General features: G+C 44.9%; 1 protein-coding gene and 1 long non-coding RNA gene across 10 annotated transcripts in view; one reads left to right on the top strand and one right to left on the bottom strand.

Annotated features, from left to right (window-relative positions):
* RALGPS2 (Ral GEF with PH domain and SH3 binding motif 2) overlaps window positions 1-17,199 on the top strand; it is a 1,046,762-nt gene that overhangs the window by 113,796 nt on the left and 915,767 nt on the right. For all 9 annotated transcript variants that reach the window (XM_086956407.1, XM_086956399.1, XM_086956386.1 and 6 more), the window contains exon 2: window positions 9,130-9,244. The gene's annotated coding sequence lies outside the window, so the exon portion shown is untranslated. The remainder of the gene's footprint in view (window positions 1-9,129; window positions 9,245-17,199) is intronic.
* Window positions 1-17,199, bottom strand: part of LOC147747841 (uncharacterized) — a 492,480-nt gene that overhangs the window by 359,341 nt on the left and 115,940 nt on the right. The window lies entirely within an intron of this gene.

Here is a 17,199-nt window from a genome sequence, read left to right as displayed (position 1 = left end):
TTCTGGTGTGAGCTGCCAATGCCCTGGCAATATTGGGCAGATACGCTTGCCAACTTTGGTGTGATGTTGCTCCGTTCCTGGACCAGCTACCTCCAAAATCAACATCAGAGGCAAAAAAGATCTTGCAGGAGGGAGAGGCGACGTCAATGGAGATCATGGATTGTGCCATGGACATTGCAACAACAGCGTTTCGTTCCCTAGCTGGGGCTGCAGTCCTCCGTCGCCAGGGGTGGCTGAGGGCCACCTGGTTTCGACCGGAGATTCAAAACAAAGTCCTGGATCTTCCCTTTGATGGAGAAGCACTATTTGGGAAGGTAATCGATGACCCTCTTCAGGAGATCAAAAAAGACACGGAAACCGCCAGATCCTTGGGTACCCTTCAATACGGCAAGTCTCCTTTCAAGGGTTCCAGAGGAAGAGGTAATAACTACAGGGGACCCTATCAACTGCAGCGTTATTCATCCAATGGCTCAGGTTCCCAGCAGTACCGCCAGCCTTATCAACAGAGAAAAGGCCAATCTATTAACTACTCCAGGCCTTACAATAAGGGGAAACAGGCTAGCCGGGGACGGGTTGCGTCCAAGCACCAATAGCGGCCTCCTGGCTCTTCCTACTGGACCCTACTCCAAGAAGTCATCAGTTGGAGGCAGGGTAACCAAATACCTTCAGAATTGGTCCAAAACAACATCGGACCGTTGGTCTGCAAGCCTTTCTTCCCCGCTTAGGAGGTTCACAAGTGCTCATCAGGACGCACAACACCACGGCTATGCACTACGTGAACAAAAAAGGAGGAACCAGGTCGCTTCCGTTGTTGCAGGAAGCTCAACAGATCTGGGAATGGGCGATACTTCGCGGAATATCGCTAAAGGCGAAACACTTGCCAGGAGTTCTAAAGTAGAATGCCGACAGACTGAGCAGGTCATCCTCAGTCAGCCACGAGTGGGAGTTGAACCAGCGTGTTCTGGAAGAGGTCTTCAGCCAGTGGGGCAGACCGGAGGTGGATCTCTTTGCCACACCGACCAACAAGAAATGCCAAGCTTATGCAAGCAGATTTCACCACCAAGGGTCATTGGGGAATGCTCTTTAGATAGCCTGGTCAAGGACATTTGCCTACGCCTTTTACCCCATCCCTCTGATACCGCGGCTCATCAGGAAGATCAAAGTGGAACCATGCAGGATGATCTTGATAGCCCCTGCTTGGCCGAGACAGTTCTGGTACAGGGAACTCCATCTGTTGTCGCTAGCTCCTCCTCTTCCCTTGAGGACTATTCCAGATCTCCTCACAATGTTCGAAGGACAGGTTTGGCACCCAGATCCACAGTCATTACACCTGACAGCATGGCTCCTGAGCAGCGAGAGTTTATGAATCTCCCCAACTCGAGCGAGATTAAGGAGGTCCTCTCCCAGGCGAGGGCTCCTTCAACGAACCGGGCCTACCTGTTAAAATGGAAAAGGTTTTGTATCTGGTGTAGGAGAGAAAAATTGACCTCTTTGCTTCAAAGCCTCATCAGATTCTGCCTTATCTGCTATCCCTGGCAAGTCGGGACTAGCCCATTTGTCAATAAAAGTTAATTTGTCGGCCATTTCGAGGTACAGAAGGTCTGGTCTGGACCTTCGTTGTGGTCTTCCAGGATTGTCAAACAATTTTTAAAGAGCTTGTTCAGAGTCTATCCACCAGTGAGGCCTCCGCCTCCTACTTGGCATTTAAATCTAGTCCTCTCTCAGCTCATGAAAAGCCCATTTGAACCAATTCATCGTTCTGACATAAAGTTCCTTTCATGGAAATTGGCTCTACTCCTCGCCCTCACATCGGCTAGACGGATTGGAGAGTTGCAGGCCCTTATTATCCAGGAACCTTTCTTACAATTTAAAAGAGACAAGATGGCGTCAGTGTGAGCAGACTAGTCAGAGGTCGCTCCATGAGCCCGGACCTAGTATGTTTAGAGAGAGGTGAAATCTCTGCAATCCGTTTGGAAAGAATGACCGCTAGACCGCGACTCGAGGCGGCTGTTCCCTGCTCTTTTGCATGAACACGGGAAAGGAGAGAGAGGGGAATCTTCCATGAGCGGTAGGAGTGCTTCGCAACCTGCAGCCTGCTACCTGGAGGTATGAGTGGCTTAGCTTTAACATCGTTCGTCTACTTGGTAGTGCCACGAATTGGAGAATTTCTGGAGAAGTACTGGAGGATTACTGCAGTGGGTGACAAAGCTAACACAGTGGTAATTCACGGTGATTATCGGCGGCGGCTATCAGCTGTCACTGCAACTTTAATCCTTCACTAACCTGGAACCGCTGAATCTGCGCCTCGGGCTTGGAATTGGCGTTTGCGTCTGCCGCTCCTACAGTCAAGCCAAGTCGCCCTCAGTCCCCCAGTCTCTCAGTCTATCAGGTCCATCAGGCTGTGCTCCGTGAGGGGAAAAACAGCGGCAGTGGCGCAGCGGATAACTCGGTCACATGAGCTTCTGTTTTTTGGTTTCCCTGGTTCCCAGCCTCTGCCTCTGGCCTTCGATGATGACGGCATTCCTGGCAGCTGTCCAGAGCGATTTGCAGCACAACCAGATGACCGATTGCAACGCTTGAAACGTTTGTAAGCGCTGACAGAGGAACAGAGGGACAGAGGAAGCCACTCGACAGGTATTGGGCGCTTATTAACGAGGTTGGCAAAAACTGTTTCTTTTGCACTAGCGCTATTGAATAGGCATATGGCTGCTGCATATGGCTGTTATTGACAGTGCTGACAGTCATTAGATGCCGGAACTCTAACAAAATACTACCAGAGTACCAGAGCACTATCAGAGTATTGCCAGAAAATATTGCCTGAATATTGCTGAATACTGACTTTTAAAAAAGGGGAAAAAAAACTACATATACTGACTTTAAAAAAAACGGAGATAATAGGAGGTAGAAGTGGCACTTGTTGATCTGCTGTTGAAGTAGGAATAAAAAAGGGGGGAGAGGAGTCACGCTGGAATGGGCTGCATATGCATCAATAATTGCTGAGCAAGGGGCTGTAACAAAGGAGGCAATACATCAGATCCCCCAGAATCACAACAGCGTCTACCTAGAGAGAGCTGGCGGCAGAGGGGAGGAGAGTGGGGACTGGGGGCAAGGCAGCCTGGCTACCAATTAAAAAATTACAAAGAGCGGAGAAGCCTACAATACCCGCAAAGCTCTCAAAACCCTCAAGGCAACTAAAAATCTTGTACTTCGTACAACAGTCATTGACAGCGCTACCTACACTGCCTGCACTACTAAGTTGCTCCCTGCAGCTAAAAAGGCGAAACGGTGGGGTCTGAAAATTACACGTTGGAGTAGGTATATATCTGCAGCTGGCTTATCCTCATCCCGTAGAGAGCTACTCAAATAAAATGGCAACAGGAACAGGAGTAGAACCAGCTATGCCCGGGGTTACCAGAAAAATAATTGACCGCCCACACAATTGTACAGCAGATATAGGGCAGGATAAAGACCAGGATAAAGACCTAGGTTGGGCCCAAGAGAAATATCAAGGCCATTCGGATATTCGGGATGGACAAGATATTACAGGGGATGCGATAGAGGAACAAACTATAAATAAACCCCCTAAGACAACAAAGGGACCTAATCGAAGGCCAGAAACAAGAGCAACTGAAGTCAAAGAGTGCAATATGAGTGGGGAAAAGAGCGACCGGAGTAGTACTGAAAGGCCGTCGGGCAAGGAATTCAATAAAATTAAAGGGAAAAAAACAGAGAATTTTGGAACAGAAGGCGGAAAGAGAATCCGACAAGGTAAAGGAGAAAGGGAGAGGGAAAAGTAAACACCAGGAAAAAACAAGGAGGATGACGATGATGATGAGCTGGACAAAGACAGTGAGAACCTGTTGGAAAAAAAAGCAAGGCGATTACAGACGATAAAGAACTTGAAAGCATCTGCTAAGGGCACTGGGCAGCAGCCAGATTCCCAGCCGAGGATATCAAATATATTTAGCACAATCCCTAAAGAAAATCAAGAGACAATAACTAAAAAACAATATCACAACCTGGCGATTCCAGAAGACAAAAGGAACCAGAATGAACATTGGAATGATCACCAGGAAGCACGAAGGCACAGCATGGGTTTTATTAATAATACAAACAGCGCCCCAAAAAATGCGGGAGTTGGCACTGACACTACAAACCTGGCTGGCTAATCTGTTGAATGCATATAATATGGAGAAGAATATTTATGCACGAAAAGGGAAAAGGGGAAGGACACTAGGTTTAAGAATATGGCAACCCGTAAGTATGTGGAAAGAAGGATTTGGGCCGCATGTAGACCCAAGAAGGGCTTAACGTTTATTAGTGGTAAAGTAAGAAATATAAATAATGTTTGCGGAAAGGTGTAATGAAATGTTTGTATATCTATGAAGCATGATATATCAATGCTGAACAATGTATAATGTATAAAGTGTGTGCAACATTAAAAATAATAAATATAATTAAAAAAAAAAAAAAAAATTAAAAGAAACACTGTAATCTTGAGAACTAACCCTAGGTTCATACCTAAGGTACCCTCGGACTTCCACTTGAATGAGTCGGTTATTCTGAAAGCGCTCTTTCCTCAACCGGCTACACCAGCGGAAAAGACGCTACATTCTTTGGATGTACAGCGGTGTTTAAAATTCTACTTGGAACGTACTAAGGGATTTCGGAAATCCTCTCAATTGTTTGTTGCCTTTGGTGGTCCAAGGAAAGGTCTCCCGCTGTCCAAGCAGGGGGTAGCAAGATGGATCACATGGTGCCATTCTGCATTACCATACTGCGGCAGGGAAACCTCTGACTGGCAGGATTTGTGCACATTCCACAAGATCGGTGGCATCTTCAACGGCCCTCTTTGCGGGGGGTACAGATTAAAGACATTTGCAGAGCTGCTACCTGGAGCAGCGTCCACACCTTTACCAAGCATTACTGCTTGGAGTCCTTACAGCGAGATGATGCGGCAGTGGGATAGGCTGTCCTGGGGAACCTCTTCCAATAATTGGTGAGCTTTCCTTTCTATCCCACCTTCCGTTGTTTGCACATTTTGTATCTTTGTCATGTTGGCTATTGCAATGTATTTATTACTCAAAATGTGTTTTTTATTGCTAACTGCTTGCTACTCTGATACAAAAGCATGGGAATCTATGAAAGTTCCAATACTGGGGCAAGAAAACAAGTTACTTACCTGTAACTTTGGTTCCTAAGTATTGGTAACTTTCATAGATTCCCATGCGCCCACCCACCTCCCCAAGGAAAGCTCAGCCTACAACAGATATTCTGACTGATACACAACGGTTACGAAAATCTGAGGCTCTGAGGTTCCTTCCGGAGGGTTCTATGGGGTGAGGCATTTCTGATTGGCTGATGCCTAAGTTTGGTGTCTTTTACAAAAAGAGGGTGATATGCTACAAAAGGGAATGAGGCCTAGGCCTTTTTCTTTCTCTTTTGTACCTACTGCTATGGTATTTTTGTTACCGAGGCTCCCATTCCGACGACGGGGAATGATACAAAAGCATGGGAATCTATGAAAGTTACCAATACTGGGGAACCAAAGTTACAGGTAGGTAAGTAACATGTTTTTTTACTGGGAGCCTGGACAGCAGGAACCCAGTACTCTATAGTCAAAGTCGCATCAAAAGCCATGCAAAAAGTGGGGGGGGGGTTACTGCAACAGAAATCCGCTTTCACACAGTCATTATCCAACTATCATGCCAAAACAAATTGTATCACCTTTGTGCAACTCCTAGACTGCATTTTCTGAGCTCTGCTCCAATTCACACCGCCTGATGCCAAAGAATGGTGGGGGGAATTTTCCTTTATCTTTGACCATTTTGCAATTTAAACAAGTCATCTTATGCTATGGTAGATCTGTAGTTCCTCCGATTTATTGTTTGTGAAGATTATTACATAGACATACACAAGTTTTGTTTTTGTTTATGGCTATTTGTTTCTGCACGTTATGAAGTCTCGATTAACCTTATGAATTTGTGATACTGCTTAATATTCAAATTGCATGCCTCTTTTTTTAAAAGCGTCTTAATAATGTTCTAGTTGCTCGTATTACGTGTGTAGAAAAAAATTAAATGCCAATAAATCGCGGCTGTGAATGGGCCTGCTCCAAAGGGCCTTGCTGTACCATAAACTGTAGCTCGCTTTTTGGGAAGTAAAAAGTTGATCATTGTGCTGGGGTTTAAGGCTGTGAGCTGCACCTGTGTACCACTGGGGCATTACCCACGCAACAATAATTCTCAAATGGGGGGCGCTAAAAAAGGGCAGGTTGAGTCGGGCATTGTTCTGTATACAGGCATACCTCTTGTGTGACTGCCCCGCCAGCATCCAAAAAAGACTGTTGCAGTGATTTCCCTAATGCCGACGCCTCAAAAAGTTTGGTATAGTGCCGGATACATTTAGGCATGTAAGAGGGCGTGAAATCTAGGCTATGGTGGATTAAAGTTTCTCACTTTGCCGTGTAACTCAAGCTACACCTCACTGATAAGGCTAGGTAGGCAGAAAGTATTGCAGGGTTGCTTATTTTTCCATCTGGAGGGGACATCGCCGTGCAGTTCAGTCTCTAACCCTGCTTTTGTAGCAGGACTGAGACCAGTTTACACCTGGCTGGTATCTGTTTTGTGTGGCATGGTGGGCATAAAAGATTGGAAGGCAACCCACACATTTTCCAGATGCTGAGAATTATCCAATACCTTTGCCACTTTATTGTTGAAGTTTCCCTAAGTAGTACAGGCTTGCTTCTTGTATTCTTCATTTTATTTGTATTTGTCTCCATTTAGTCAGATTAACTAATTTGCTGTTTCTGAACATAACATTCATGAGGTTGTAAAATAAGTAGTAAAGTGTATTATTTTAACAGTTTTTGGGTAGTGATGTCCATTCATTTTGAGTTGGTTAAGAATCTCTAGGATTCCAAAAAGCTTCTTGGGGGAGAGTGCAGTTCATATCTATGTGTGGTATCGTTCACAAAACGGATTTCTTCCGTTGCTGTCCTCCTCTCCGCTTAAAAGGTAGCCTGAAGTGCTGGTGGATAAACTCCGACCTCTGGAACGTCCTTACTCTGTAATCTGAGTCTGGTTCCCTTATGTCTTTGAACCTACCTCCATGTTTTTGTCATTTGATGCCTTTGGTGGAGCAGATCAGAAGTGGCTGATTGAGATACTCTGGTCTGGGAGGCATTGGTTGCCAGTTTCTGCTGTAGGCTGCACCTTTACCTTAGTAGGCTTTGACATTGATAAATAGGACCTCTGAGTAATTCCTTGAGCAGTGCAGAGAATGCAGTATTAGGTTTCTTTGATAACTCAAGTAATGCTGGGTTTGAAGTAACCCTGGGCGTAGTTCGCGAAGCAGCGCTACGCAAAGTGCACTTCGCACTACGCGAATTGCATTGTACACTGTTCGCGATGATTGCACAGTGCCGGATGATTGCCCGCACTGTGCAATCATTGAAAACGGCATCTTGCACAGTGCGAGGTGTATTTTACTGCAGCTCGAGTAGATTTTTACTCGAGCGGCAGCTTTCTCAACGCGGACTGGCAGTTTCTCATCGCAAGCAGTTGCGAGCATACACGACCACTCGCAATAAGAAACCTGATCTCCCCGCGTTGAGAAGCTCGCCGAGAGGTTTATTTTCCACGCTTGCGATAGTCCACTTGATGTTGCTGATCGCGAATGAGGAAAAAGTCTCACTGGGATGTCATTTTGCTTTCACGCGGTCGCCAACTTGACTTTGAGGACCGCAGGCAAGCAAAATTGACCGCTGACTACGCTACGCATGTTTTCACTGTGCTACGTGCAATTCGCATAGTGCGAAGTAGCGCAAACTTTGCAAACTATGCTAGCGTAGGGCTTTGCACAGGGTTAGTTTGAAGGAACGGGAGGACTTTCAGAAGCATTCACATTTGAAAGTTAATACCTCTTACCATTGTCATCATCCTTTATGAGGGGGGAGAAGTGTCAATCTGGAGGTCCTAGATTAATCCCAAATTTAGTATTTTCAGTGTCCACATTTGTTGTATGGGGCACAATGAACCGGTTGTTGGAAAAACGTGTATTCATAAATTATTAAGACTTTAGACATATGAGTGATCCCTTTTTTGTGTAAAATCAAAGGCTTTCATGCTTAGATAAGACATCTTGGTGTTTCCAGCAGACATGACACAGTTATGTCACGTAAACTTTTTTCTCACTTTCTAATGTAACATGCTAGATTGTTGCTGGTGACAAGTCATGTGGTCGTCTGAAATGTTTCAATTTGTCACCTGGCGTTTCGTCACAAGGTCTTTTTCAAGGCTGTAAGAAAGAGGTTCTCAAGATGGGATGAAGGTGTAAGTAGAAACAAAAGGAATCTTATTTTGATGACTTGTACTCCTCATTTTAATATTCAACATTGCACGAACTTCCTCAGTTTTATATTTTGATCATACCTGGAGCACACTCCCCACAGATTATAGTCCATGAACTCCTGCAACAATTGGTGTTCCTAGGGCCCTTGTATCCCATCTTGGCCACACCTATACGGACGGGGTCAATTATTTGTTTTGTATTCCCGATTATTTTTACGTATCCTACAGAGAGCATTTACTAAATGGTTGTACTGAACTAGCCAAATTGTTTCTTTCTACAGCATTGAATTACACCCAGAGCAATGTATTCGTTGAGCTTGAATTTTCAGGTGCACACACATGACATTGCAGTGCTTTTAAAGGGTTTTAGATAACTAGTTAATTTATGTTTTTCTCACAGCAGTACGGATGGGAGGAGGGCAGTCCTTTAAACTACATGGATTTTTATTTCTGGCTTGACGGTGCACTGGTCATCAGACCTTTTAATCTACATCTATAGTTTTCTACAGTTCTTTGCTTCCACACTAATGCCTATCCATTTTAATGCAATTCACTTGTAATGCTTCATGTTACCATACATCATGCCTTTTAAGCCAGACCTATTGGCATTGCCAATGCTTGTTTTGGAAATGTTCCTGGCTCTTTCTTAAATCTTTTTTGTAATTCTCTGGAATTCTCAACTGTGCTCACTAAAATCATATGCAACCTTCAACTATTTATTTTTCCTAGCATCTGTAAAGCCATGGCAAGTGACATTGCTTTTCCTCTTGTTCCCCAGACCCATGATGCAATGCTGCTTCTGATGATGATCTGCCACTCTCTCAGCTCTCGCTAAAGGACAGTAGGACGCACCTGGGAGCGGGGAGCCTCTACAGAGCAGAGCAAGTGTTCAGGTAACGTCATTTTACATGGTCTTATTTAAGGGTCACCGCTCAAGAATTTCAAAGCTGTAGGTTCTAGTCAGCATTTACATTTTGCTTCCTGGTTCAGGGTGTAAAGCTTCTTGAGTAGTTTGTTGGTATCTCATTAGCTGACCTCTTGTGTAGCTCTCCGATATACGTTGAGGAGTACTGCACAGAAGTGAGTATTAGCTAGTGTTGACGGCTTCATTTAGAAATGCACTATATCCTAAAGGATACTACATCTATGGTCAGACATGAGGTTTTGACACTGTGAATGGTGATGTCCTCTGACTGGAAAGGCGCCCAGGACTACACGCAGGATTTGAACTTTGGATGTGGTGATAGAGCGATGACCGCGAAGGGTCGTTGATCTGCATTGTGTGTAAGGCAATTTCAGAAGTGATGCTATTCTTTTTGTTTCTTGTTAAGCAATAGTTTGGGTGGTTGGTGTCCTTGTACTCTTCTGAAAAATATACGCACACAGATTGAGATGTTCTCTCTAACCTAGTATCTTCAGACGTGTAAAGGTATAGATAGTGCTGTGAACATTGCTTTGTTGTACTTCAATTAAACACATTGGACTTAAATGACTATTAATCACAAGTTGAAGCATGAAGTCACTCTGATGCGTTTCAAGATATTTATTTGTAGTCATGCCGCAGAGTTTAATGTATTTATATTTTCAAATCACCGGTTTTCACAGTCAGAATTTCTGGTCATTGGTTTTTCATTTTGAGTTTTGTGACCATTTTTGTAATTTCTTTTGTACTGACCTATTTACGTTCAAGCGTTCTTTGTATGCTCCATTTGTTTTTTTGTATTGTTAAATATATTTTTTATAGATCTTGAGCTTAGGGCACCCATGCCGCCAAACATTGGATGAATGTGAGAAAGGTTTATGGGTTGGACGGTTGCCTTATGTTCTAGACTTGGTTCTTTCTTTGCTTTCTGCTTGCCGTTTGCACCAAGCAGGTTTTCATTACACAGTTCGTTTTCTGGCATTTGCACTGTACTTTTGTCAAAGCATTATTGCGTTATAGTGATAGATTGTAGCATTTTTGATTTTTAGTTTAACTAAGAGCTAATAATATATGTAACATTTTGAGCAAAATCCACCTCACTGGGATTCACATAACTACTTGAGTCACAAAGAATAGTTTGAGTGTGCATACATGGCTTGGTAGATAAATTTGACACCTGTACTAGAACTCCGGATCTCTCCTCGGTGATCCTGGACAAATCGGTGTATCTCCCTCTCTTCCCATAATTCCGAACACGTGGACTTTGAAAACCAATATTATTTATATACAAGAACAACATGAAAACCAATGTAATCAAAACATGTTATTTTTGTACTTAAAGGTGTTCTCAAAGAAAAAAATAAAAATGTTAGAATTATAAGAAATATCATTGTAAAGCTAGTCCATTCTGCGATCTAATGGGAGATCAAGCCATGCAGCAAGTGTGACCTTCAGTTGGTGTACAGAGCACCAACTGGTGAGCAGCGGAAATCCATATATTCGCGCAAGAAAATCCATATATTCGGGCAACCTCTCTGTACACGAGGTTAGAGTTGAATAGTCAGATACCAAAAATCCATAGTAGGCCAGGCCGCGGGAACTCCGGAGTGAAAGGCCTCCACCCCCACAGTTGTTCCCAGTAGACCCTGCTTGCCCTGTGGCCATCTGAACGGGGTTTTAACAGTGATGGAAAAAAGAACAGAAAGTACTCCTTCATAGTTATTGGAACCGAGGGAAGGGGTTCATGATCATCCCTAGAGGAGCACTGCAGCAGGCGCCGGGCCACGGGGACCCGGTTGTAGCCGGGAGGGCATTCTCTCAAACCTTTCTACTCCCACTTGAATAAGACTGCAGTATCACTAGTGTATATCTTTCCCGCGCCTGTCAGTTGCGTGCTTCTCCAAAGGTAGAGTTACATGAGCGATCGCCCGCTGGCAGAGCCAGCCAGCTCTTGCCTTAAACGTATGCAAGCGTTAAACAAACACTGGTTTGTTGAGATGTGCCTGTCGAGCCCGGCTGCCGCAGGCCCTGTGCCGACACGACTGTCTTTAGCCCGGTGCCAGGGCGCCTTCTGCCTCGCTCTAGTGTCCTCTCTGCCTGGGCGGTGAAGGATGAAGCTGTCCGACCTGCCCCAGCCGTCCATGGTTCGCTCGCTTGGCCTCTCTGCAGAGGGTTCAGTTTCAGGGCGTGTTCAGAGATGCTGCAAATGTCATGTATTAATCAGGTGCCTCTTTGTGTGCATTTCAGATGTGAAGATCTGTTTATTTCCTCGAGATGCCCTAAAGGGGCAGCAACCACGCGTTCAGGTCACGTGTGCAGGGAGGTGGTGCACAAGGCACCCTCTGTCCTTGGCCTTCCTTCCCTAATGTAAGAGAGAGGGTTTTAGTGCTGTTGGTAGTGCAGTTTTCCGTCACAGGATAACTCTCAGCCATTCTTCTCTCTTTAGCAAGTAGAAGTTAGGTGGATATGACTGGAGTCCGTTTTAGGTCTCTCCTATGACAGCGCATGTGCTCTTGTTTGCTAGAGATATTGCATGTAAGGGGCTTGTAGCCTCTCATTGCTTAACATTTGTTGTCTTTGTTTTCTCTCCTATTTGCTGCCTTCTAATTGGCCATCTTTACTTCAGTTTATTTTGCTGGAGCACAGGTCAAGTATTGATTGATTCAGGTTGAGGGCTCTCCTTCCACAGTGATTGAGGCACTAAGTTTATTTTGGTTTCTTTGTTGTCCATGTTGAAACTCTTGCCATTTGTAGGTGTGTTTCACTATGCTATACGCACTTCAAAGAATCCCTTTTCTCCGTTCAAATGCATGTTTATTGTAACAACATATTTTACCTTCTTCCTCATGTATTTTTACTATGACACGGACATAGGCACAATTGCTTTCTTTGTGCTAGGAATTTTTTGCCAAATTCCCTTTATTTTTCCCCCCCTTCTTTTTCGTGCATGGGGAGATTAATTGATTAGCTGAAAATCGCAACAGTGTTGTGCTGTGACCTAACAAGCATTGGCAAAGTCAATAACTCTTGCCTTTGAAACTATCGGCTCTACCATTACCTCTTGTTCATGAGTTACAGCATGGGATTTGCTGACTTTAACAATGATTTGTAGCCAAGCACTGGAAACATCATAGTCTTTAGTTTTATTATTATTTTTAGCAATGCTACATAACGCCACAATGCTACACAACATGGCTACAAATCATTGCCAAAGTCAGCAAGTCGCATGCTGTACAGCATGAATAAAAGACAATGGCAGAGTCAATAGTCTCAAAGGCGAGAGCTATTTGCTTTGCCAATGCATGCTAGGTCTCTGAATGACACACCTTTGATTCTGAGCTAATCTGTTAATCCTATCAAACAACAAAAGCAATTGCTCTTATGTCTTCGTAAAAATTCATTTGTAAGCAGATAACCTCTGTTGTCACAATCATCCATTTGAAATGGACTTCTTTCAAGTGTGTGTGGCATAGTGAAACATAGCTACAAATGGCAAGGCAGACAAAGAAGAAGAAAAAATAGAAGTAGTGTCTCAATTACAATACAATCCGCGGGATGGGCAGCAATTAAGCTGAAGCAATCAGTACTTGGTCCATGCTCCAGACGAAAAAAGAGGAACTGAAGTCTGTGTGTGCTGACCAATTAAAAGGCAGCACATAAGAGTGACCATGAAGCCAATTAATGTTAAGCAATGGGTGGGCTGCAGGCTCCTTATATAAAATATATCTTGCAAGAGAGAGCGCTCATGCTGAACCTAAAAAAAAAAAAAATAGCCTTCATCAAAGTGCTTTTTTAAATTAGTTTTGGCCACACTGCAAAACATCTGCGCTGCGCTACAAAAAATAGCCGAAGCAGATAGCTCTCATAGGTGACACCTATTGGCTTGGCCAATGTTTGTTACTGATGCTCTCCAGTTCTGCCTCACGGTTGGCTGATTTTCTCTCTTTCAGGGACTGAAGAGATTTTGAAATAGGAATTTCTTGAGTGCTGCAGAGGAGCTTAATAACGCTTCACTGTCTGCGCTGCCAGGTGCACGTACACTACTTCGAACTTGTTCAGCCTTTGATGGTGATGACATCCACCACAGACTGAGTGCTCACGGCCAAACGTGCTGCCTTTTGCCCTGCATATCTGTTGAGCCTGAGGATTCCTTACTTTCATCCCAGCGCACAGCAGACCATTCAGAACTAGCCAAAGACCAGCAGCTGCTGTTTGCACTGCACAGCCCTCTAATAAAGTCAAGATGACTACTGGTCAAACACAGAAATGTACCCCTAATTATAAGCTGCCGAAAGAACTCTGCCTTCATTGCTGAGTAAGTGACGTCCAGCGGGAGAGGTCACAAAAAACTCATTTTTCTTCATAAAACTTCAGTATTTTGAATTGCAGTTAACCAGACCCGAATGGTATCCTCCCCAAATTGACCAAAACACACCTCCTAAAGACTGGACTGCACTTAATAGACTTCCACCACCCCTTCACTGTGCCAAATTCTCCCGGTCTTTCAGCAGCTGAAGAAACCATACACTGCTCAACGTTTTCCAGCTGCTCTTGTTGAACCTCTATCATTATTAGTAGTACTCAATGAGGAAGAGCAACTGTTCTGCCAAATTTAAAGCAAACTTCAGCTTCCTGTTGTGGCCCTACTGTCAAGATTAGCACCCTGTAACCTATTTCCACCCAAAATTCTGCCTTCAGTTCCATGCCCTGTGTCCTAAACACTGTCTGCCCAGGAGTATAGCAGACCTTGGGCCATATTATACAAGGTGACCCGGGGGCGCAACAGGCGCTTGTGCCCACTTAGTGCTCGCCGGGGCACTCTGGTATTACAGAAGGGGCTGCAGACGCTTGTGCGGCCCCTTCTGTAATACCAATAGTGCTGTTGCACATAAAGCGCCAGTGCTACCTTCAGGGGTCGTTCCCTCCTTTTCATGGCGGTGTGGCCCCATGCAAATGAGGGAATCTGTTTGCCTCTGTGCCCGTGCCGTATTACATATGCGGGTGCAGAGGCAATGAAGGAATCAGGAGGCACACTGAATGTGCACCACCTAAAAGGTGATACACTAATAGTGCGCCCCCTGATGGGAGCCCTCTGGTAGAGGCAAAGGGGGTCCCATGGACCCCCCACCCCCAACATCTTTAAAATTGCAGGCGGGTGCCGCATGCACAGTGCAAACACGGAGCAGCTTCAAAGCAGCCGATCCATTTTTCACCTGAATGCGCTGCCCACAGGGCAGCACAAGTTCGCGCCTACCCTGGGGGCTGCTCTTTCACCATAATGCGGTGCATATGCCTGACTTGTGCTGGGCGCAATCCAGGAAAATGCAACACATGTATAATATGGCCACAGGGGCCCTATTATGTATAGGTTGCACTTTCCATGGTTGTGCCTTGGCGCACCTTAAAACAGGTGCGTCAGGCGCAAACAGGGAAAGTGCGTCCTATTACATAAAATGTACTATCCCCAGGGCAGCCGCGACCTTGCGCTGCCCTGGGAGCAGCCCATTTTTGTGAATAACAGATGGGCTGCTTTAAAAGCCGCTCTGTGTTTTCTCAGTGCCGGCGGCACCTGCCTGCACTTTCAAAGGGGATTAGAGATCTCCCCACTTACAGGCGGGTGCAGTCAGTGACTGCACCCGCTTGCAAGGGGATGTGTGGGGTCCATGGGACCCCCTTCCAGAGGGCTGCTCTCACGACTCGCTGTCAGTGCGCCTCCTGAGAGCTTCTTTAGCTCTACGCCTGCGTCTGTAATGGGGCATGGGCACAGAGGCAAAGGGATGCATGCATTTGCATGGGGGGGGGGGGTTGCTTAGCAAGGGTACCCCCCCCCCCCCCATGCTAGTACATCCCCAGATAAGGGTTTTGCAACTTATTGGATGTTTAATAATCCCTTATTGTTCAAATCCGAAATAAAGAATTATCGCAGTTTTAACTACCCGCTCCATACTGCTACCAAATATATTTCAATGCTTGGGTGCTGTGGTGGTTTGAGTCCATTATCTGTTCCCATGTCTTGACTGTCCTTTGTTTCAGTACCAATCAGAGAGGTTATGCTGGTTTTCTCTTGAATATTGTAGGTCTTTGCTGAGAGCACAGCTGTCCATTGACGTATTGTTACTAATTCTTTAAACAAATATAAATAGAATGCGCTTTGGGTTCGCTCAGAGGAGTGTATTTCTCACATTTAATGCTAATGACTGCATCTTTCCTCCTCCTGTGGTGTGCTTGCATTGGCGTGCGTGAAGGACTAATTTGCATCTCAAAAGTGCTCTGAATCACCACACATTCCATTATTTTTCTGATAGATGCACTGTAAGCAGGAGCAGTCTTTTTTGTTTTGCGTTTTTCCTCTGCAGTAAGTTTTTTATGTTTTTAGCCAGCACTAAAAATGAAAGCTAGACTACGGCTTTGATAGTTAAGATTTCACAGTGACGATTACTACGATTGGAGAGCGGTGCTCCAATCTTGCACAGGTGTTTTTGTTTTAACCCCTTCCAGGCTGATGACGAGCTCGTCACCAAAAGTGCGTTTTCGAAAATCTCAGCGCAGGAGCGGAATTCCGCTAGCGCGCATGAGGTTAAATTGAAGCCTTCGAGCTTGGTGAAGTATTAATTTGTGTGATCTTGAACAGTGTCACTGCACCATGGGAGCGAACGTGTGCTTTCCTTAATGTGGCCTGAGGACGCACATGGCCGTCATGGTGTGTCCCCCAAGGTAGCACGTCCACCCTCTGTGGTCGTGGTTGCCACAGGCGCAGCAGGGCGACTACCACTGTATAGCAGGGCCTTCTGTTTTGATGCACTGATAGGGTTGCCAAGTGTGCGTGTGTGAAAGTGTCAGTGCAAGTGGCTCCCACGCTGGAGTGCTGGGTAGGAAGCGACGTTAGGGCATCACCTACTGCCAGAAGGCTTTCATTGAGGTTGAGACCACAGTGACATCAAGCGAGGCCCAGGCAGTCATGTTATCAAAGGAATGTAGTGTTACGTCTCTTCTGTTCCCGAACACTCCACATGCTGTCATGTGGCTGACATCCTGTGACTGCTCCAAGGCAGTATCAGTTCTCTCAGCTAGAAGTTTTTGCATGCCTACCACATTCTTTTGCAATTTCGCTGTTCATTATCTGCGTCACACAATTTACTGTTCTGAGCAGATGCACTGTTATATCTAGGGCAGAATTTTGTTCATTTAAGTTGATTTCCATTTCGAACACTGTGAGCTTTGTTGAATGGCTTTGAACCCGGAGCCAGTTTGCCCTCCTTGAACGTCACCGAAAATGCAGGCTGAAGGAGCGAAGTCGAGGGAAGAAACTGAGGATAAAAAACACCAAATGCCTGCTCCTTCATAAAGAAGACCTGCCCTTGACGTTATTGGAATTAATAGGGTACATCACTGTTCCATGTGGTAGTCGAGCTCTGGCACAGATCAGAATATAATCAAGTTATGGGAATGTACAGACAAATTGGTGGTTTATTATTGTGATTGTAATTGGATTTATATAGTGCTTACTACCCCTGATGAGGCGATGAAGCTCTTTACTGCGAGAAGCCCGCTACTTCGGAACCCAAGGTTCGTGGTTAATCTTGTGGTTATTGTGATTAGTCTTGTACTCTGAAGGAAAATTGCAATCATTTACTTTAGTTAATTTGTGATATTTTAATAACCAGGTAGGAGTGATTAATGGGTGGTATAGGGTTGCAGGTGAATTCTTGGTGAGATAGATAGGCTGGACGGTGATTAGGCAATATTAAAATACAGTAATAGGGGTTTTAAAAAAGGAAAAGTTGTGATCTATGAAATTAGTTATCAGCCAATTTCGGAATTACGATTAGATGGATTGAGGCAAGCAGACACGAGGCTGAGCGGAGGCTATTCTCAGAAATGAAGGTTTGCAGACGATGGAAGGTAAGAAGGTCGCGCTGAAGAAAG

This window comes from Lissotriton vulgaris, chromosome 1_1 (genome assembly GCF_964263255.1).
Source record: "Lissotriton vulgaris chromosome 1_1, aLisVul1.2, whole genome shotgun sequence".
NCBI lineage: Eukaryota > Metazoa > Chordata > Amphibia > Caudata > Salamandridae > Lissotriton > Lissotriton vulgaris.
Note: the sequence above shows the minus strand (reverse complement) of the source record. Positions and strands in the feature narration are given on the sequence as shown.